This window comes from Salmo salar, chromosome ssa02 (genome assembly GCF_905237065.1).
Source record: "Salmo salar chromosome ssa02, Ssal_v3.1, whole genome shotgun sequence".
NCBI classification, from domain to species: domain Eukaryota; kingdom Metazoa; phylum Chordata; class Actinopteri; order Salmoniformes; family Salmonidae; genus Salmo; species Salmo salar.
Window position 1 is genome coordinate 56,024,009 of NC_059443.1, and position 22,343 is coordinate 56,046,351.

The 22,343-nt window shown below is 41.9% G+C and overlaps 1 pseudogene; it reads left to right on the forward strand.

The window, feature by feature from the left end:
• The window catches only part of LOC106588085 (integrin alpha-X-like), a 35,242-nt pseudogene extending 13,581 nt beyond the window's left edge, over nt 1-21,661 (forward strand).
• The last annotated feature ends 682 nt before the right edge of the window (nt 21,662-22,343 follow it).

Genomic DNA, 22,343 nt, shown 5'->3' on the forward strand with positions numbered 1-22,343 from the left:
CAGGCCTCCACACATACAAGCCATATACAAGCCGCTGATGCGCACCTTTGGAACTTCTACATTTTAAAGTCTAATAAATCAATTGAATATACACCATCACAATAAATACATTGTTTATTTTAGTCAGGTCTAAAGAAACATCATGATATGAAGAAAATGTATTTCAGAATAACAGAATATGAGTTGGCCTACTGTATGTTCTCTGGCTGTAGGCTTGTTCATTTAGGAGACAATATATGCTTAAGTCCCTTGCCATTATTTTATATTATATGATGTTATAGTAAGAATTATATAATTGAACTTAGCAAATTATAATAGAAAGGACATTTTTCCCATTCCAGAGCGAGAGTGCGCATATGAAATGGCTTATATTGAGCTTAAACGTGATCATCTGAAACTTGTACGATAAATTAGATTTGTAGTTATTCGGTAACTTTAGTTGTGAATGATACAAACCGTAGAATGCCTTAGAAACCAAAAGATATATGGTCTACATGATGTGACTATAGGCTATTGATGATTTGAGAAAGTCGCAAAACAAGCTTGCGCTCTGTTCCTTGTCTCAGGCTACAAACGCTGTTCTCTCATCAAGTGATCATATTTTCGCCCCATCAGACTATTCTCAATGAAATATTTTCTTTGCTAATATGTAAAATGAGTTTTGATTTAGAATGGCCTATTGTCAAATGGGCTGGAACAGGGGCAAGAAAAAAAAGACATGTCATCCATATGCACTCAAATAGCGAATGGAGGCCACTTTCCCACTGGTATTTTTTTTCACTCACATTAGTCAAGCTTCCGCCCAAACTCTCTATGCCATGGGCTCTCCAACCCTGTTCCTGCAGCTACCCAATGCTTATTTTGGGAGACCAAGTGAAATCTGTCCGGGAACATAGATATCAACATGTTTTCACAACAAACATATTTCATTACACTGTTGACAGCCCCTCTCTCTGAACGCTGATATTCTGTAGGTAAAGGTAATGTGTCAACCTATTAATTTTGAAAATATAAAAATCCCTATTACCAGGCTATTCCAAATCAAATACAAATGCACCATAATTGTAGGCTAACTCTGAATTAGCTTCATTAAGTCTAGATCAATTATGTACCAAAGATATCTTAAATCAGTATTTTTTTTAAATGTTTTTCTGCTGTGTGTAATATGCGGTAGACTATTTATTGTATACAGTGCCTTCAGAAAGTATTCAGACCCCTTGACTTTTTACACATTTTGTTACGTTACAGTCTTATTCTAAAATGTATTAAATAAATAAAAATCCTCAGCAGTCTACACACATTACCCCATAATGACAGAGTGAAAACAGGTTTTAGAAATGTTTGCAAATGTGTATATATAGTCCACCTGTGGTAAATGCAATTGATTGGACATGGGAGAACCTTCCAGAAGGACAACCATCTCTGCATCATATATAGGCCTATGTGTATGCATCAACTCTATGGGTGTTTTAAATTAATCATCACCTTAGAAAGCGCTGTCCATTTCATTGTGTTAGTTGTTCTCGATGTTGTTGCAAAGCCTATGTTGTCCACTCAATTTCAACCTGTTGTATTCCACTAGTGTGCGATCTGCACTGAATGGGGGCTGCGCTCAATGATATGTGGGCGGTGCTACCCAACGTTGTACAATGTAGGCTAAGTGTTTGATGTGATTTTTGATTGCATTTGCATTGATGTCAGAGTGGTTAGAGGGACAATACAGCTCTGAGTAACAGGCCATCAGCCACCTGATGATCATTAGCGAGTTGGGTACAACTAACACATGTCCATAGTGTATAAGAGAAGATTACCGTGTCTCAACAGTCACATAGAATTTCACTGCGTTCATAACTAATGAGTGTATGTGTGGCAGTAATACGGTCACCGGAACAGCCCTATAGTGACCTTCTTTCTGTTGGCTGCTGATACTAGTGGATGCTCTATTCTAGTTATTTTGGATCTTAAAACCTGTTGGGGATAGGGGGCAGTATTTGCACGGCCGGATAAAAAACGTACCCGATTTCATCTGGTTACTACTCCTGCCCAGTAACTAGAATATGCATATAATTATTGGCTTTGGATAGAAAACACCCTAAAGTTTCTAAAACTGTTTGAATGGTGTCTGTGAGTATAACAGAACTCATATGGCAGGCAAAAACCTGAGAAGATTCCTTACAGGAAGTGGCCTGTCTGACCATTCCTTGAGCTTCTTGACTCTGTTTATTGAAGACTGAGAATCTTTGCTGTAACGTGACACTTCCTACGGCTCCCATAGGCTCTCAGAAGGCGGGAAAAAGCTGAATGATGTAACTCCAGCCCCAGGCTGAAACACATTAGCGCTTTTGGCAAGTGCTCTATCAGAGTACAATGGGCTTAGGCGCGTGCACGAGTCGACCCCATGTTTTTATTTTCGTTCGTCTCTGAACCTAAACACAGATTCCCGGTTGGAATATTATCGCTTTTTTACGAGAAAAATGGCATAAAAATTGATTTTAAACAGCGGTTGACATGCTTCGAAGTACGGTAATGGAATATTTAGATTTTTTTTGGCACGAAATGCGTCGTGCGTGTAACCCTTATTTACCCTTTCGGATAGTGTCTTGAACGCACGAACAAAACGCCGCTATTTGGATATAACTATGGATTATTTGGGACCAAACCAACATTTGTTATTGAAGTAGAAGTCCTGGGAGTGCATTCTGACGAAGAACACCAAAGGTAATAACATTTTTCTTATAGTAAATCTGACTTTGGTGAGTGCTAAACTTGCTGGGTGTCTAAATAGCTAGCCCTGTGATGCCGGGCTATCTACTCAGAATATTGCAAAATGTGCTTTCACCGAAAAGCTATTTTAAAATCAGACATATCGAGTGCATAGAGGAGTTCTGTATCTATAATTCTTAAAATAATTGTTATGCTTTTTGTGAACGTTTATCGTGAGTAATTTAGTAAATGTTTAGGAAATTCACCGGAAGTTTGCGGGGGGTATGCTAGTTCTGAACGTCACATGCTAATGTAAAAAGCTGTTTTTTGATATAAATATGAACTTGATTGAACAAAACATGCATGTATTGTATAACATAATGTCCTAGGTGTGTCATCTGATGAAGATCATCAATGGTTAGTGCTGCATTTAGCTGTGGTTTGGGTTTATGTGACATTATATGCTAGCTTGAAAAATGGGTGTCTGATTATTTCTGGCTGGGTACTCTGCTGACATAATCTAATGTTTTGCTTTCGTTGTAAAGCCTTTTTGAAATCGGACAGTGTGGTTAGATTAACGAGAGTCTTGTCTTTAAAATGGTGTAAAATAGTCATATGTTTGAGAAATTGAAGTTTTTGCATTTCTAAGGTATTTGAATAACGCGCCACAGGATTCCACTGGCTGTTACATAGGTGGGACGATTTCGTCCCGCCGACCCTAGAGAGGATAACATCCTTGTTGAACGGCTGGAGAGGTGGGCGGGAATCTATGACGTTGCCCTCGACAAGTTTACGTCATATCTATGTGGCAGACGTTTCTCAGTGAGCATGGGTGGTTCAATATCAACCCCGGCACCTATTCACTATGGCATCCCTCAGGGGTCAATTCTGGGCCACATTCCCCCCGTACATGCTTCCCCTTGGTGACATCATCCACAATCATCACATTCCGTTTCACTGCTATGCAGATGACACGCAGCTTTATTTACCAATCAGACCCAGTGACCAAGCTAGGGTAGCTACCATTAACAAGTGTCTTGTTGACATCAAATATTAGATGTTTGACAATTTATCCAGCTCAATGATAAGAAATCTGAAGTTATTTTATTTGGACCCCACCTGCTTTTATGATATCATCTAGGAAATACAGCACACTCTGTAATTATTGTTATAGTGAAGCACTTTTATTTTCTTTTGGCTCTATACTCCAAAAGTTTGGATTTGAAATGAAACAGTTACTATGAGGTTAAAGTACAGACTATTAGATTGTATTTGAGGGTATTTGTGTAAATATTGGTTGTACCATTTAAAAATGACAACTCAGTAGTTCCTATATTTCAGGGCACAAAAAGTATTGGGACAATTGGATTGACAGGTGTTTCTGGTTAGTCAGATGTGTTCCGTCACCATCATTTGTGCAGGCATAAGAGAGCTGTCAATGTCTAGTCTTGATTCTAGGCTTTGCGTTTGCCTTTGGTGGAAGGAGAACTAAGGGTTCCATTTTTAAGGCTTGGTTAAGCGCCATTCCATTTCTTCGATATTTTATCACCCTATGAGCCTGGATGCAGCCTGAGATCCTCTGACAGGCCACTGTTGACCATTCCAAAGTTTAGGTTGAAAACTGTTCTTCATTCTCCTTCCTCCTGTCTTTGTTATTACTTTTTATTTTATTTTCTGATGTGAAGCACTTTGTTACTTGTATTAAAAAGCACTATACAAATAGAATTTGTATTATTATTCCTAGTCTCAAATGGTCCAGTCCAACTTCCCAGTTATTTTTTATTTCACCTTTATTTAACCTCTATGGGCTAGGTGGGACGCTTGCGTCCCACCTACTCAACAGCCAGTGTAATCCCGTGGCGCGATATTCAAATACCCCAAAAATGCAAAAACTTAAATTTTTCAAACATATTAATATTTTACACCATTTTAAAGACAAGACTGTCGTTAATCTAACCACACTGTCCGATTTCAAAAAGGCTTTACAACGAAAGCAAAACATTAGATTATGTCAGCAGAGTACCCAGCCAGAAATAATCAGACACCCATTTTTCAAGCTAGCATATAATGTCACATAAACCCAAACCACAGTTAAATGCAGCACTAACCTTTGATGATCTTCATCAGATGACAACCCTACGACATTATGTTATACAATACATGCATGTTTTGTTCAATCAAGTTCATATTTATATCAAAAACCAGCTTTTTACATTAGCATGTGACTAGCATGTGACTAGCATTCCGACCGAACACTGCCGGTGAATTTACTAAATTACTCACGATAAACGTTCACAAAAAGCATAACAATTATTTAAAGAATTATAGATACAGAACTCCTCTATGCACTCGATATGTCCGATTTTAAAATAGCTTTTCGGTGAAAGCACATTTTGCAATATTCTGAGTAGATAGCCCGGCATCACAGGGCTAGCTATTTAGACACCCAGCAAGTTTAGCACTCACCAAAGTCAGATTTACTATAAGAAAAATGTTATTACCTTTGGTGTTCTTCGTCAGAATGCACTCCCAGGACTTCTACTTCAATAACAAATGTTGGTTTGGTCCCAAATAATCCATTGTTATATCCAAATAGCGGCGTTTTGTTTGTGCGTTCAAGACACTATCCGAAAGGGTAAATAAGGGTGACGAGCATGGCGCATTTCGTGACAAAAGAATTCTAAATATTCCATTACCGTACTTCGAAGCATGTCAACCGCTGTTTAAAATCAATTTTTATGCCATTTTTCTCGTAATAAAAAGCGATAATATTCCGACCGGGAAATCGTTTTTTATTACAAAGAGAGTGAAAGTAAAAGCATGCTATCCCCTCATGCACGAGCCTCAGTCTAATGGCCCTCTGATAGAGCACTTGCCAAACGCGCTAATGTGTTTCAGCCTGGGGATGGAATTACATCGTTCAGCTTTTTCCCACCTTCTGAGAGCCCATGGGAGCCGTAGGAAGTGTCACGTCATGCCAGAGATCCCCTGTATTTGTTAGAGATGATCAAGGAGGGCAAGAAATGGTCAGACAGGCCACTTCCTGTAAGGAATCTTCTCAGGTTTTGGCCTGCCAAATGAGTTCTGTTATACTCACAGACACCATTCAAACAGTTTTAGAAACTTTAGGGTGTTTTCTATCCAAAGCCAATAATTATATGCATATTCTAGTTACTGGGCAGGAGTAGTAACCAGATGAAATCGGGTACGTTTTTTTATCCTGCCGTGCAAATACTGCCCCCTAGCCCCAACAGGTTAACTAGGCAAGTCAGTTAAGAACAAATTCTTATTTACAGTGACGGCCTACAGCGGCCAAACTCGGATGACACTGGGCCAATTGTGCGCAGCCCTATGGGACTCCCAATCATGTCCGGTTGTGATACAGTCTGGATTTGAACCAGGTTGTCTGTAATGACACCTCTAGCACTGAGATGCAGTGTCTTAGACCACTGTGATGTGAATGTTTAAATATCATTCATATTGAAAAGAAAATTAGACATCACTATAATTCCTGTCCTCAAGTGATATATTTCTTGGCAGGTCAGGAATGTCGATTTGACGAAACTAAAGTCCCTGGCATCAGAGCCAAAAGAGAACAACACTTTCCTCATCGAGGACTACAACGGACTAAAAGGAATCCTAGACAACTTTCAAAAAAAGATCTTCAACTTTGAAGGTACAACTCCGGATTCAGATAAACTCTTAGTACTACTTACTTATTTTTCAGCAAAGTCCCTGTCAACTGAAAGTTGCTATTCATTTAAAAAAAAACTGAAGTGGAAATACTGGTCACTTCCTGAAATATACTGGTATTTATTTTTAGTGATAACACCTTACTCAAGAAATTCCACAGTAGAAGTATTATTGTATCGCTAGTTATATCAGTGTCCATATGTTCTAGGTTCCAAGACTGCTCTGGCTGGAAACTTGACTAAGGAGATGTCTCAGAGTGGGTTCAGTGCTGTCTACGTTGATAAGGTGAGATACACAATAGTATGTCCAGCATGTTTTATCATCTTAAATGTTCATTTGTAATATGTATCAATTGTTTTAAAATGTTTACTACAATGCTTCTACATTGTGCTACAAATCCTTGTAAATGCTTAAATATGAATGTATAAATGTAATGACCACCATTGAAACTAGTTTATAGACACAGTATATAGTTAATGAATGCTTATTAATAAATGTCATACAATATGACCCAATGTTTTATTTCCTCTACAGGACACCTTGGTTCTGGGCTCAGTGGGATCAAACAACTGGTGTGGATCTCTCTTTGAGACTGAGGGTCTGAGATCAGAGAAAAGGGAAATTCAGGACCCCACATTGGACAAAGATTCCTATATGGGTAATGGAATATTAAGCTCAACAAAATTATATTGCTCAAATGTGAATTTGAACAAACACTATTTTCAAGGCTCTGTTAGTTCAGATGTTTCAGTGAAGGGAGTGTAGTTACAATGGACCTACATTTCTTCATTGTTATTACAGGATACTCTGTAGCTGTTGGGAAGAAGAATGAGAACCTTCTATATTTTACCGGAGCACCAAGATCTGAACACATGGGACGGATCCTACTTTTTCACAAGGTTAACAACAACTGGACTGTGGCACAAAGATTGCCTGGAGAACAGGTTGGTAACATTAGCTAATTCTGCAAGCAGTGTGGTATCTGAATCAAGTTATACAATAGGGACAGCATGAAACCAGCTTTTGGGGTTACTTCAAAGGTTGAATCACTCCTCTGATAGTAAAGAGGAACACATGATGTCACTTTTTATGTTTACTTATGAGTTCCATTCAAAACCAGAGGACTTCTTTGAACATTTCAAAACCATTCTTTGTATGAATGTAAGTTTTGATTTTCTCAGATGGGCTCCTACTTCGGGGCAGAGCTGTGATCTGTGGACATAGACTCAACACAGACTTCCTACTGGTGGGTGCACCAACGTTTCACCAACCTCCGAAAGAGGGCAGGATCTACGTCTACACACTGAGTGATAAGGTGGGCTGAACTGTGAACCTCTGAACATCAGATTCAAATTCTGGATTTTTTGGTTGTATATGTTCATCAGGGACAAGGTGATCTGGAATCCGAAATATATTCATTTCGATATAAATATCCATCATCTTCAATAATACTGCACAAAAAGACAGTGTAATATGGATTTATCTTCATGTGATCTCTCCTCGCCCTTCCGTTATTAGTTGGAACTGAGGATGGAGATGAATGTTTCAGTGCTGTCTCAAGGTAGATTCGGCTCCTCCATCTCGTCTCTCACAGACCTGAATGGAGATGGGCTGAAGGATGTAGCTGTGGGCGCTCCACTTGAGGATGATCACAGGGGGGCCGTGTACATCTACCTGGGTGAAAAGCTAAAGGGGATCCGCCCTGAATTCAGCCAGGTGAGGCCGACGAAGATGGAAATCATTAAAAGAAACCCTTCATGATTAAAGAAAACAGACATCCCTCCTGGGATATCAATATCAATGGCTTTTCATTAAATGTGTATGTCTTCTTATTGCAGCGCATCTCAGCTGTGATGATGAGATCTAAGCTCCAGTTCTTTGGCCAGTCAATTGATGGGAAGATGGACCTGGGTGAGGATGGACTGACTGATATCGTTGTAGGAGCGCGTGGCGCAGTTGTTGTCTTGAGGTACGAGTCCAAAAAATGATAAGAAAAGACAGCTGGTTTAAACACACAGTTGTTTAACCAGTAAAAATATCCCACTAGGGTGCGATCTGCACTGAACGGTGGCTGCGCTCAATGAGGTGTGGGCGGTGTTACCCAACATCGTACAATGTAGGCTAACATCCCAATCTTTATCTCGATCGCTCACAGGTCCAGACCGGTCCTCAGCATCTCTGCTCATCTCCACTTCCATCCTTCGGAGATCAGCACTGATGGATCTGACTGTCTGGCAAAAGAGATCATTTCCCCCGTGGTCACTTTAACAGCCTGCTTCAACATGGCAGAGGCAACAAAGAGTAAAGCTGGTAAGAACTCTCAGAACTTTAGGAACACTAAAGGCATTGTGCTTTCCAACAGAAATGGAGTCATGATCTGAAACCACATAATTGTAGCCTTGGTGGTCCAGGTCGGAGCCTCGGTGAATAGCTAAATCATTGACCACAATAAGTGTGTCTTGGTCTCTTCCTAGTCTGAAGACCAGTGGAGGCTGCTGAGGGGAGGCTGCTCATAATAATGTCTGGAACAGAGCAAATGGAATGGCATCAAACACATAGAAACCATGTGTTTGATACCATTCCACCTATTCCGCTCCAGCCATTACCACAAGCCCGTCCTCCCCAATTAAGGTGCCACCAACTTGTGGTGAAGATGAAGTCCAAGTGTATCGAATGGTTCGGCCTTGGTCGGGATCTGGGTCACGAGAGTTAAGGTCTTGACTCCATCTCTGCTTTCTACTTTAATGGTGTTCATCAGCAGACAACCATGAGGTTCAGAACTTCTCACCCTGATAAGGAAGCCATTTCAGACTGTTGTGTATTTTTCCAGGGGCACTGAGTGCAGGGATGAACGTCTCCTACTCGCTGGATGTGGATCCACTGAGACAGAGGAGCCGAGCCTTTTACAGTGACACGAACAAAGGGGCCAGAAGACTTCTCTCTACAGTGGAGCTGAGAAAGGAGCGGACCTGCTTCAACCACTCAGTCTACATGACAGTATGAACAATGACATACTGTAGCTATGCAACAATACAACAACCATAATGTCTCTCGTAAGGAGGGGATTTAATGAATAACGTTAAGTTGTTAGGTTGTTGAATTATTATTGAATTATTGTGTATTGATCTTATTCAGTGATGATAAGAATGAGGGTTTTTCAGGACTATGGATAGGGAAATTAATGCCACATTTTATTTTCTTCCAGCAATGCGTGATCGACACATTATCGCCCATAATCATCCAACTTAATTTTTCTCAATCTGAAAGCCAACAAGAGGGTCTTACTGCCATTCTGAATACTGACAGTCCTACACAGGCTGTGGTCGAGGTACGAAGATACATTCTGGGTCTGACTTAAACCTGTTCACTTACAATGATCAACAGTACTAGCAATGACTTTGGACTGAGTACTGTAATTTAGACAAAGACCTGTGAAAACAGGTAATCTAAACACATTCACAGTTGTCTTGAATTCGTCATAGGTGCCCTTTGAAAAGAACTGCAAAGAAAATGAAACCTGTTTGGCAGAGCTTGAGGTGGATTTCAACTTTATGTAAGTATCTGATAAACATAGAGGCAACATAAAGTAACTTGTTTGTAGCTGTAATAATTACTGACTGCTCAAAAAAAGCATGTTTTCTCTGACTGTATGTATTTTGTCTCTCTTATCAGCACATCAACTTTATTAGTGGTGGACCAGAGTTACTTCAACGTGACTATAAGACTGTCCAATCATGGGGATGACTCCTACAACACCAGTCTAACTCTCCTCTACCCTCCTGGCCTCTCATTCTCCATGATGCATCTTCTGAAGGTAATACCGACACCCCTCCATCTATTGTGTAATTCATTCTGATGTTTTCTTCTTGCTCTCATCTAAACCAGTGTTATTCAAACCTGGAGACCTAAAACATGTTCAGCTAAACAAGGGTTTGATGAGTAGTTTAATCAGGGGTGTTCCTTCTGGGCTGGAACAAAAGCTTGCCTTGCTCATCTTGTGGGACTGCAGAACCAGGATAGGAGAACGTTAATTTAAACATCAGTTTTCCGACAAACATTTAAATGTTCACTACATGTGCTAATTATTCATAAAATGTAGCAACATATTAAGTGTTGAATTTCTTAATTCTTTAGACTGTTAACATGCTTGTTTGTTTATTTTAGATTATGTCAGTGACTCAGATGTACAAACCAGATTTATTTACACACTTGACATGTCTGTATTCCATAGTCTACAAGGAGAACGGTGTTCAGCTGTGGTGGTCTGGGAGGTGAAATGGACAGAACTACATGCAGTGTCAGCCTCCCTGTCTACCGTAGTAAAACTACAGTGAGTGATTACTTAGATATACCCGTGAATCCACTGGTAAAGCTTTTAAAATGTTGTCCTTCGATGATAGACTCAGAGCTAAAAGCAGTGACAAAGCAGTAACTCAATGTCATTAAAACAGTTTTGATCTTTGAGTGATATATGCCTTGTCAGGAAAAAATTCAATTTAATCAATTTTGAATTTGTCTTTATTTTTTCTGAACTATGCCATTTTCATTTCCAGGCAGTGTTCACCAGTAAATTCCATATTTTTAATACATACGACTGGAACAACACAATGGAGATGACCGTCATCAGACTGAGGTAGAAATCTGCTTCCAGTGTGAACATGTTAGAGATGTAGCTAGACGAGAGCTTAGATTCTGTTAGGAGTGTGTATTGGAGGCAAAGTCAGGTGCAGGAGAGCATTTACATTTTAGTCATTTAGCAGACACTCTTATCCAGAGCAACTTACAGTAGTGAACACATACAATTCAATTAATTTCATACATTTTTTTTTTTTTCCTTACTGGCCACCCGTGGGAATCAAACCCACAACCCCAAACACCATTGCAAACACCATGCTCTACCAACTGAGCCACAGGGAGGTTAGTGTAGTGAACAGGTGCACTTTTTACACAGAGTGTAGTGAACAGGCGCACTTTCATTCCGGTCAAACTGACAGCACAAAAATAACATAAAATGTGCCCAAAACACGGAACATAGACAAAAAGTAATGCGCGTAACAATATCCAGAATATCAAAATACACGTAACACAAACAATCCTACACAAAGACATGATGGGGAACAGAGGAATAAATACATATAAATTGATTGGGGAATGAAAACCAGGTGTGCAGGGAACAAGACAAAACAAATGGATACATGAAAAATGGAGCGGCGATGGCTAGAAAGCGGAAGTCGTGCCAGTACCCCCCCGACATGGTGGAACTCACGCAGTAGTTCAGGGTCTAATACATCCGCCACCGGAACCCAGCACCTCTCCTCCGGACCGTACCCCTCCCACTCCACGAGGTACTGAAGGCCCCCTCCCGATGCCTTGAATCTAGGATGGAACGGACGGAGTACGCCGGGGCCCCCTCGATGTCCAGAGGGGGCGGAGGAACCTCCTGTACCTCAGACTCCTGGAGCGGACCAGCCACCACCGGCCTGAGGAAAGACACATGGAACGAGGGGTTAATATGGTAATCGGGGGGAAGCTGTAACCTGTAAGATACCTCGTTCACTCTCCTCAGGACTTTGCATGGCCCCACAAACCGCGGGCCCAGCTTCCGGCAGGGCAGGCTGAGGGGCAGGTTTCGGGTCGAGAGCCAGGCCCTGTCCCCTGGTGCGAACACCGTGGCCTCAATGCGGTGAATATCCGCGCTGGTCTTTTGGCGCAGCACGGCCTAATGGAGGTGACCATGGGCAGCTTCCCAGGTCTCCTCCACGCGTCTGAACCACTCATCCACCGCAGGAGCCTCGGTCTGACTCCGATGCCATGGTGGCAGAACTGGCTGGTACCCCAATTCACACTGAAAGAGGAAGCAGTTAGTGGAGGAGTAGCGGAGCGAGTTCTGCGCCATCTCTGCCCAGGGCACGAACGCCACCCACTCCCCCGGCCGGTCCTGGCAATAGGACTGCAGAAACCTGCCCACATCCTGGTTCACTCTTTCCACCTGCCCATTACTCTCGGGGTGGAAACCCGAGGTAAGGCTGATTGAGACCCCCAAACGTTCCATGAACGCCCTCCAGACTCTCAAAGTGAACTGGGGACCCCGATCAGACACTATATCCTCAGGCACCCCGTAGTGCCTGAAGACGTGTGTAAACAGGGCCTCCGCAGTTTGTAGGGCCGTAAGGAGACCGGGCAGAGGGAGGAGACGACAGGACTTAGAGAAACTATCCACAACGACCAAGATCGTGGTGGTCCCCTGTAAGGGAGGAAGATCCGTTAGAAAATCAACCGACAGGTGTGACCATGGCCGTTGTGGAACGGATAAGGGATGTAGCTTACCTCTGGGCAGGTGTCTAGGAGCCTTACACTGGGCGCACACTGAGCAGGAGGAAACATAAACCCTCGCGTCCCGAGCCAAGGTGGGCCACCAGTACTTCCCAGACAGACAGCTCACCGTCCGACTGATCCCCGGATGACCAGAGGAGGGTGATGTGTGGGCCCAATAGATCAACTGGTTACGGACAGCAGACGAAACGTACTGAAGTCTGACGGGACACTGGAGTGGAGCGGGTTCAGTACGCAACGCCCGCTCAATGTCCGCGTCCACCTCCCACACGACAGGCGCTACCAGGCAGGAGGCCGGGAGCATGGGAGTCTGATCCATGGGCCGCTCCTCTGTGTCATACAGCCGGGATAGTCCGTCTGCCTTAACATTCTGGGAACGTGGTCTGTAGGACAGGGCAAACACAAAACGGGTAAAGAACATGGCCCACCTTGCCTGACGAGGATTCAGTCTCCTAGCTGCCCGGATGTACTCCAGGTTGCGGTGGTCAGTCCAGATGAGGAAAGGGTGTTTAGCCCCCTCAAGCCAATGTCTCCACGCCTTCAAAGCCTTAACCACAGCCAACAGCTCCCGGTCCCCCACATCATAGTTCCGCTCCGCCGGGCTGAGCTTCTTCGAGAAGAAAGCACAGGGGCAGGGCTTCGGTGGTGTGCCCGAGCGCTGAGAGAGCACGGCTCCGATCCCAGCCTCTGACGCGTCCACCTCCACTATGAATGCCAAAGAGGGATCCGGATGGGCCAGCACGGGAGCCAAGGTAAACAGAGCTCTCAGCTGCCCAAAAGCCCTGTCCGCCTCAACCGACCACTGCAGACGTACAGGACCCCCATTCAGCAGTGAGGTAATGGGTGCAGCCACCAGGCCAAAACCCCGGATAAATCTCCGGTAGTAATTGGCAAACCCTAAAAATCGCTGCACCTCCTTTACCGTGGTGGGAGTCGGCCAATTACGCACGGCTGCTATGCGGTTACTCTCCATCTCCACCCCTGATGTGGAAATGCGATACCCTAGGAAGGAGACGGACAGTTGAAAGAACAGGCATTTCTCAGCCTTGACGTACAGGTCATGCTCCAACAGTCGTCCAAGTACCTTGCGCACCAAGGACACATGCTCGGTGCATGTAGCGGAGTATATCAGAATGTCATCGATATACACCACTACACCCTGCCCGTGCAGGTCCCTGAAAATCTCGTCTACAAAGGATTGGAAGACTGATGGAGCATTCATCAACCCGTACGGCATGACGAGGTACTCATAATGCCCTGAGGTGGTACGAAACGCCGTCTTCCACTCGTTTCCCTCTCGGATACGCACCAGATTGTACGCACTCCTGAGATCCAGTTTAGTGAAGAAGCGCGCCCCGTGCATTGACTCAATCGCCGTGGCGATAAGAGGTAGCGGGTAACTGTACCTCACCGTGATTTGATTGAGACTTCTATAATCAATGCACGGGTGCAGACCTTCATCCTTCTTCACAAAAAAATAAACTCGAGGAGGCGGGTGAAGTGGAGGACCGAATGTACCCCTGACGCAGGGATTCGGAGACATATGTCTCCATAGCCACCGTCTCCGCTTGCGACAGGGGATACACGTGACTCCTGGGAAGTGCAGCGTCTACCAGGAGATTTATCGCACAATCCCCCCGTCGACGGGGTGGTAATTGAGTCGCCTTCTTCTTACAGAAGGTGAGAGCCAAATCGGCATATTCTCGGGGAATGCGCACGGTGGAGACCTGGTCTGGACTTTCCACCGTGGTAGCACCAACGGAAACCACTACACACCTCCCCAAGCACGCTCGCGACCACCCCGTGAGAGCCCTCTGTTGCCAGGAAATGGTGGGGTTATGATGAGCCAACCAGGGAAGGCGTAGTACCAGGGGAAACGCAGGAGAGTCAATGAGAAAGAGACTGATTCTCTCATCATGAACCCCTTGCATCTCCATGGCCAGGGAGATGGTGGCCTCCTTGATTAGCCCGGACCCTAATGGTCGACTATCCAGAGCGTGAACCGGAAAAGGTCTATCCACAGCAATAATGGGGATCCCTAAACTAAGTGCTAACGCTCTGTCAATAAAATTCCCAGCTGTGCCTGAATCGACGAGCGTCGTATCTTCTATGGGACATCTGGGACGCTAGCATCCCACCCACGGTACACACTATCAACAGCCAGTGAAATATCAGGGCGGCAAATTCAAAACAACAAAATCTCATAATTCAAATTTCTCAAACATACAACTATTTTACACCATTTTAAAGATAAACTTCTCCTTAATCGAACCACATTGTCCGATTTCAAAAGGCTTTACGGCGAAAGCATAAAGTTAGATTATGTTAGGACAGAGCCTAAACAAGAAAAACCACACAGCCATTTTCCAAGCAGGAGAGGCGTCACAAAAACCAGAAATACAGCTAAAATTAAGCACTAACCTTTGATGATCTTCATCAGATGACACTCCTAGGACTCAATATTACACAATACATGTATGTTTTGTTCGATAAAGTTTATATTTATATCCAAAAACCCCATTTTACATTGGCGCATGATGTTCAGAAAATATTTTGCCTCCAAAACCTCTGGTGAATGAGCACAACAATTTACAAAAATACTCATCATAAACGTTGATAAAATATTAAACTGTTATTCAAAGAATTATAGATAAACATCTCCTTAATGCAACCGCTGTGACAGATTTAAAAAAAGCTTCACGGGGAAAGCACACTTTGCAATAATCTGAGTACAGCGCTCAGAAAACAACAGCAGGCAATACAGATACCCGCCATTTTGGAGTCATCTAAAATCATAAATAGCATTATAAATTCACTTACCTTTGATGATCTTCATCAGAATGCACTCTCAGGAATTCCAGGTCCACAATAAATGTTGTTTTGTTCGATAAAGTCCATCATTTATGTCCAAATACCTCCTTGTTAGCGCGTTCAGTAAGCTACTCCAAATGAAGGAAGCGCAACGAACATTTCACGACAAAGTCAAAAGAAGTTATATTTACGTTCATAGAAACATGTCAAACGATGTATAGCATAAATCTTCCATAATATTCCAACCGGACAATTCCAATGTCTTCAAAAACGTTATGGAACACAGCGACCTCTCACGTGAATGCGCACCACTGAACTCATGTCACCAATTTCAAGGCCTTCTTGTTCGCTCTCTGTTCACTGCAAAAGCCTGAAACAAGGTTCTAAAGACTGTTGACATCTAGTGGAAGCCCTAGGAAGTGCAAAATGAACCCCAAGTCACTGTGTGTTAGATAGGCAATGACTTGAAAAGACTACAAGCATCAGATTTCCCACTTCCTGGTTGGATTTTTCTCAGGTTTTTGCCTGCCATATGAGTTCTGTTATACTCACAGACATCATTGAAACAGTTTTAGAAACTTCAGAGTGTTTTCTATCCAAATCTACTAATAATATGCATATCCTACCTTCTGGGACAGAGTAGCAGGCAGTTTAATTTGGGCACGTCATTCATCACGAATTTCCGAATACTGCCCCCTATCACTAAAAAGTTATGCTGTGAATGCGGGGAGAACTCAGGGAAACAAACGGGTACAAACAAGTGAACAACAGAGGACTCTGGATCAGAGTGGTGCATACTCACCTGGGGTGACGTCAGAGTGCCCTGCCTGCTGCCTCGACTCCCAGAGGGACCAACCCGGCACCGACCGGCAGTGTGCCCTCTGCGGCCACAGATGGTGCACGTGAAGGCCCCTCCTCCAGCCTCCCTATGCGCAGCCCCTCCCAACTTCATGGGCACCGTAGCGGGAGTGCTGGGAGATATCCACAATAACAATATCCACAATATCAAAATACACGTAACACAAACAATCCTACACAAAGACATGATGGGGAACAGAGGAATATATACATATACATTGATTGGGGAATGAAAACCAGGTGTGCAGGGAACAAGACAAAACAAATGGATACATGAAAAATGGGGCGGCGATGGCTTGAAAGCCGGTGACGTCGACCGCCGAACGCCGCCCAAACAAGGAGAGGGCCGACTTCGGCAGAAGTCGTGACAGAATCAGTCCAGGAAACACCCTTCATTTCCCCATGTTGTCGAATTATTGAACATACATTGCTTAAAACTAACTAGTTTAATACAACCTCAATACCTTCCACTCAATTAGCTGAAGGACTTCATAGCATTCTATTTATGTACACAAAACATGCATTTGCCTTTCCTTTATTCACAGTGACAATGGAAACTCAACCAATAGTTCCCTTACCAGGACCATCCCTGTTCAATTTGCAGTTGACCTGGTAGCAAAAGCGTAAGTCTTCACAAGCCTATACTTGATATTTTGTTTGAGAATGACTCCCAAGTTAATTGAATAAAATCAAGTTGACTTATATATTTTTGTTGTTGTTGAAGCCTTCCCCAAGACTCCACCACATACATGAACTTTACTCTGGAGGACACATCACCTAAAAGACTGGTGAATGTATATGAGGTAAACAATCAACTGCTATCGTGTGATTCACACGATGTGAGGGAAATGTTCTGTGTCTTTATACTCTAAAAACAAAACATACTTTTATTGTTACTCAAACCACTTACATGCATGCAATAATAATTATTGTGAATACTCTGATTAATAATATAATAGTTTGATTAAAACGTTTAAATGAATTGCGAAAATAAAAATGTCCCTTACAATCCGTTTTACATGGACAGCTGATAATCAGGCTACCTGATGGGACTTTGAAAATGTCAGAAAATCGACAATTAAAAAATATGTTCTATCATAGCGATCATATACTTTTTGGGAAGCCCATTTGAATTTGAGTGTACAAAATATTAAAGACACCTTCCTAATATTGAGTTGCACGCACATCCTTTTGCCTTCAGAACAAGCCTCTATTCATCGGGGCATGGACACTACAAGGCATCGAAAGCGTACCACATGGATGCTGGCCCATGTTGACTCTAATGCTTCCCAAAGTTGTGTCAAGTTAGCTGGATGTCCTTTGGCTGGTGGACCATTCTTGATACACACAGGAACCTGTTGTGCGTGAAAAACCCAGCAGTCTTGCAGTTCTTAACACAAACCGGTGTACCTGACACCTACTACTATACTCCGTTCAAAGGCACTTAGATTTTTTGTCTTTCCCATTCACTCTCTGAAGGGCACACACACAATCCATGTCTCAGTTGTCTCAAGGCTTAAAAATACTTTAACCTGTCCCCTCCTCTTCATCTACACCTATTGAAGTGGATTTAACAAGAGACAAGGGATAAGGGATCATAGCATTCACCTGGTCAGTCTATATCATGGAAAGAGCAGGTGTCCTTTAATGTTTTGTACACTCAGTGTATAAAGTGTGTATGTGAAAAGTAATTATAAGATGCATACGTTAAGATTTTCTGGACTCGCATCACTCGCGACACAGAGGGATGCTTGCGGTGCTCATGATAGCAAATGAGCAGATCAGATACACCACAGGATACAGATACACCATTAAAGGGATACTGCAAGATTCTTGTTCTTCTCACCCAGAGTCGGATGAACTCGGGGAAATAGTTGTTATGTCTCTGCGTGCAGTACGAAGGGAGTTACTGTTCGTTTTGCGAGCCAATGCTAACTAGTGTTGGCTACCGCAATGACTGGAAGTCTACAGGTACAGTAGCATAGCTCTCTCACAGTATCCCTTTGAAGGTGTTTACATGATCCAATAATTTGAAACATTGCAAATAAAATCTAGGTGTTTTAATAGGTTTACACTTACTTCGCTCATGACCTTACTCTGATTAAGATAATCAGAGAAAGGTGTTTACATGGCTAATGCTAAACTGAGTATTGCCATAATCAGTTTAATATTGAATTATAAGTGTGCATATAAACATATTCTCAGTCCACTGGAGGTTGGTGGCATCTTAATTGGGGAGGACGGGCTCGTGGTAATGGCTGGAGCGGAATCAGTGGAATGGTTTCAAATATGTCAAACACATGGTTTCCATGTTTGTGATGCCATTCCATTTGCTCCGTTCCAGCCATTATTATGAGCCATCCTCCCCTCAGCAGCCTCTACTGTCTGTCACCCTAGGCTTGCTCTTTTGGGGGCTTAGGTATATGTTAGAAATGTTATTGTTAGGTTGGTTGATTGAATGTGTCATTGTTTACAGGTGCAGAACATAGGATTTACGCCTGTACCCATCACAGTCACCTTCACTTTCCCAACTAAGCTTGAGCACAGATTTGAATTAAAGGACTACCAAATATCTGTCTTACAGGTAAACTGTTCACATTGCTTACGAAAATGCTGACATTTTTCTGCCACAATTTCTTTCAATAAGGAGTTTCCTTTCTTTTCTTTGAAGACCCGTACTCAATGTGGAAAGATTATCAATTCAACAACAGAGGTGAGTATTGAAATATGCCACTCACTCTTGACATTGTTGGTAACCTATCCAATCAGGTTACAACTCAGTATAGTAATCATGTTACTGAAACACACATTTTGTCCTGGCTGTGTTAACAGTACCGCTCTCCAGAAAAATCCATTGAGTGTGAAAGTTTCCTTTTGGAGAAGTTTTCGACAATTACATTTGTGCTGTCTGGAAATGTTTCCTTCAAGGACCTCGATCAACATGCATTGGTCTGTATTAAGCCAACTTGAACAAATGATGGTACAGAGTAACAACATGCTAATAATTAACGAGACTTTGGGACAGCAAACATCCCTCTTTAAATCTTTGTCATGCTTATTATTCATTAGCACGCTACACCATTTAAGCTAGAAACGCCATTCAAACTTTAAAATGTGCAGAGTGGTCAGGACCAGTGTGCTTGCCTACAATTTATTGATATATGTTTTACTTTTTAAACTATTGAGTTTTTTGTCCTCCATCTACTTCCATGGGATTTCTTCAACATTCTAAAAGTTCCATTGTTACAGACTCCCATGAATTCCAACATTCTATTATACAAATCAAGAGATTCAGATGTCTTAATAACAGCATCAACTTCATTCATTAAGTTGACTTCCCACTGTTGAATTACGCCATGCAAGAGACATGGCAAGTAGCCTTGTAGTTTTTTTAACTTCTGTAGGCTTTTGAGTGGTCTTCAATGGGCAAAATTGTAGCGCAATAATCTTCATCGCAAAAGCATCATGAAATGCATCTGATTTTATGATATAAACTTGAAGCCCATGTAAAAGACCAGGGATATGAACACGGAAGTATGACGTAGGAACGTGTCACTTGCTTGGCTTATTAACTGCCATAGAACTTTTAAATGAATAGCACTGGGTGAACACATTCTAAGCATGAGACAATGAGTAAACGGTGACTGACAAATCAGCTACTTTCCCAACAACTTAGACAAAAACTTAGAGGGTATGACATTTTGGTCTACTTCTCTGCTTTTCATATGTAAAATCAGAACAGAAATATCTTCTACCTATCAAATGATGCAGCTTTGTTAGTTACTGCATCGACTACATTTTCTGTCAACTTTTACAGTCTGACATTTTTACCACTTTCCGAGCATTTTATTCCAACTTAGACATAATAACATATGGATCTACTTCTCTGCTATTCAAATCTGAAATCAGACAGCTGTTCTAGTAACCACATCAACAACTTTTTGAAACATCTGCTGTTTTGACCACTTTCCCAACAAGTTAGACAAAAACGTAGAGCTTTCTCTTACTTCTCTGCTATTTAAATCTGAAATCAGAACACTTCTTCTACTACCACAAAATACTTTTAAAGAACTGAAGAAAGTAACACAATTTTACTTAATGTAAAATGACCACCTAGTTCTACTAACAATATCTCACTCTACAGAGCTTGTCATTGCCAAAGAAATTCACTGGGGATAGAGAAACAGTCAGTTTCATCAGTTTTGTGAAACTCAGCTATGACAAAAAACGATATGTCCAGACAGCGAGTGACCCAAGGGTAAGTTTCCTGTAAAAAAAAAAAAAACTTTCTTCCACAAAGATATAAATATTTCTTGAGCAAAGATTCACAAAAGCATCAATTTTGTATGTATTTATTTGCTCATTAGGATAACTCTTCAAGCTTCCACCAAACACAGGTAATTCCATTTGTGGAAGGAAACTGGTTTACTGTATAAGAATTGTTTTTAAATTGCTTGTCCATTCATCACTCATTGTCTCAAAATGTATTCCTCCAGATTGATGTTCAGGCTGAGATCATCATTCCTCCACAAACAGAGCTTATAATAGGGACAGGAATAGGAGGAGGATTCTTTCTCCTGATCATCATCACAATGGTCATGTATATGGTGAGTATCAATGCTGCGACAGAACCTTTGCTTCTGCATTGTAAGGACCAACACTTTGATTCACATTCTTCACATTGTTTTTCCTTTCTACTCAGCTGGGATGTTTCAAGAGAAAATGGCATGTTGTTAATGCACAGAAAGATGAGAATGAAGGGGAACAGAGCGAGCAAGATGATGCTGCTCAGCCAATGTTAATATATCAGAGATAAAGCTACAGCCTGAGAGAGATCCTGAGAGTGGAGCAGTGGAGTCAAACCTTCTCCTTGACGACAGTCAAACAGAAAACAATGGCTTCCCCACTAGTGAGGCGGTAGGGGAGGGACCAAAACAGAAACAGGATGTGTCAGTGTCAGAAGCAGGCTAATGGAGTAGAGAAACTCTTTTCTTGCCACTTCCATATGGAAGGGACTTTTTAATAGCAGGTTAGGAGAACTTACGCAGCAGGTTAAGATAATTAATGCAGCAGGTTAGAGAAAGTAGTAGAGGTCCAAGGGAAAAAAACTCAGATAGAGATGAATTGTTATATGAATTAATATAGAGTCTGACCTGACCACAGAACAACGCATATCACTCGATATGTGATTAAGTCTGAAATACTTTTTCAAAAATAGTTGTTTCATGGACATTGATGTTTTAATAAAATGTGACCAAAGTGATTCAGTGTTATATCTAATATATACTGTTTCAATGTTTATGTCATGGTAAACTTTTTTATATATTGTATGATTGCTGTAATGTCATTAATTTAAATTACTATGTTCTTGCTAGAGAAATGTACATTGGCAAAGAGCTTAATTATTTTGTGTTTCACATTATACTGTAAGATGTACACTATATATACAAAAGTATGTGCACACCCCTTCTAATTACTGGATTTGGCTATTTCAGCCACACCTGTTGCTGACAGGTGTATAACATCGAGAACACAGCCATGCAGTCTCCATAGACAAACATTGGCAGTAGAATGGCCTTACTGAAGAGCTCAGTAAAGCATATTCATAACATGATGCAGTCACCACCATTTCTTGAAAATATGACGAGTGTTAGTCAGTGATGTGTTGTGTTGGATTTTTTTGCAGTATTCCTTAAGTGCCTTATTTCAAGCAGAATGCATGTTTTGGAATATTTTTATTCTGTACAGGCTTCCTTCTTTTCACTCTGTCATTTAGGTTAGTATTGTGGAGTAACTACAATATTGTTGATCCATCCTCAATTCTCTCATATCACAACCATTAACAATTAAACTCTGTAACTGTTTTAAAATCACCAATGCCCTCATGATGAAATCCCTGAGCAGGTTCCATCCTCTCTGAGTTAGGAAGGACGCCTGTATCTTTG